Source organism: Thalassophryne amazonica, chromosome 7 (assembly GCF_902500255.1).
Source record: "Thalassophryne amazonica chromosome 7, fThaAma1.1, whole genome shotgun sequence".
NCBI lineage: Eukaryota > Metazoa > Chordata > Actinopteri > Batrachoidiformes > Batrachoididae > Thalassophryne > Thalassophryne amazonica.
The window spans coordinates 112,753,669-112,755,934 of NC_047109.1; positions in this window are offsets into that span (position 1 = coordinate 112,753,669).

Below are 2,266 nucleotides of genomic sequence, written 5' to 3' on the forward strand. Positions count from 1 at the left end.
GGACTGGAGCCTATGCCAGCAGTCATAGGGCGTGAGGGGGGTACACCTTGGCTCACATATAGATACACAAACACATTCACATGCTCACAAGATCAATTTAAAGCTTCAAATTCATCTAATCTGTATGTTTTTGGATGTAGGAGGAGGGACCAAGTGGGAAGCGTACTCACGACGTTCTTGCTGTGAGGCAACAGTGCTAGCCACTACGTCACTGTGCCACCAAAGCCGGCACGTACGTAAATGCAGATTTCATAATGTTAAAATGGGATGTCCGTTTTCTTCTTGAGGATGGCATGAAGAGACACGTTCACTTGTTCATGTCTCATGAACAGGTGAGCGTGTCTCTTGTCAAAACTGCATTGACTGAATCTGTTGCTCAGATGGATGTCTGTGCAGGTCGCTGCAGAATTTGCATTGCATGCAATAAGTGCCCCCCTTTTCAAAGCTGTACTTCTAAATATATTTTACACTGCATTATATTCATGTTTCTCATGTTTTTCCCCTCACATGATTCTGCATGTATGAATAAAATGCAAACAGCATCACCACCATAGAGCCTCAACAACTCCACATTATTAGTGTGACATTTAAGTGCATTTAATATTATTATTATTATTATTGCAGGACTGTACATTTGGGTTTGATCGCAGAGAACAGGTGCATGTTTTCCTGGTCAATCAGTGCATGCCCATTTGTCCCATGGAAATAATTTCCTGAAATAAATAAAAGATTAAGTGCCACACCTAGTGGCTGAAGGGGGTAGAGCATTCACAAGTTCTATTCCAATCAGAATCAGGAGCATTTATTGAAAGAGAGAGAATGTTGAGCTTGGTAATCGTCTACAAGCACTGAGGAACACATTTCTTTAACAAAGCCGGCAAGTTAGCTGATCACTTCTGCACCACCAAAGTCACATTTCATCATGTTCCAGTAGTGAGCTCAGTGCCACTGAGGAGAGGATGAGCATCTGCTCTGAGAATGTATGTTAGGTCTGAATAAAGGTTAACCAGCTCAGGTTACACAACACCATAAATGTGTGGACCTAAGAAAGCCTGAAATGATAGAATGATTTATGCATATTCTTCAATTCCAGTTTCTCGGTTGATGATCAGTGTTTGCATGTGAAGAAGTGCAATAACAGAGGTGTTATGAGATGGTCGACCTCCGGCTGCACCTCACGACAAACATCGGGGACATAAAGTGCTTTTCCTGAGGAATGTAGTAACAAAATTTAATGACTCGGGTCAGAGGGAGAAACCCATTACGGGTCACTGAGCTTTAATTCCAACAGTAAAATAATCTGATCACTGTTACACATGTTCTGTGGTGATGTCAGAGAGCATTCTAGGAGACTGTGTGATTGGAGTTTCAAGTAGCACTAGTGTACATGTGCTCTTCCACCTTCACATCAACCCCCAGAATAAATACAGCAACAAATTAGCTTTCATTTTCTGATGAACAACACAAATGAAGATACACTATATTAAGTACATTTTGGCCCAAAGTATATTAGGTCCATTTTGTGGGAAATCAAAAGAGGCGACAACTTTAAACAACCCTTAAGGACAGACGTTAATGGACCATCTTCTTGTGGAAAGTATTATTATCAGTAGAGGCAGCGTATGAAAACCTCAGGTCATGTTTCATGAGACAACTTCATACTTCATCGTGTTTGTGAGACAAATAGTCTATTTGTCTTTTATATAACGCTTTTCCATCTGCATCAGATGCTCAAAGCGCTTTACAATGATGCCTCACATTCACCCATTCACACAGACACTCACACCGATGACAAATAAATAAATCAATAAAGCAACTGTATTCATTAGCACCTGATTATTCTGATGGTTTCAAGATGGGGCTGCACCATGTCGCTACATCATCTTGACCAAATGGATTGCATTTTTATATATACACACCCACACACCACCCACCACATGATAGTATATATATATATATATATATATCTATATATAATATCTATATATATATACTATATTAATTATCTATATCTATATATATATATGAAAAAAATGCTACTTTGGATCAAACTTAAAAAACTGATGTAATTTCAAATCAAATCAAATGAAATTTATTATATAGTCACCAAATCACAACAAACAGTTGCCCCAAGGCGCCTTATATTGGTAAGGCCAGGCCATACAATAATACGTAAAAACCCCAATGTGTCAAAACGACCCCCTGTGAGCAAGCACTGGCAACAGTGGGAAGGAAAAACTCCTTAAGAACCCTCCAGCAGAACCAG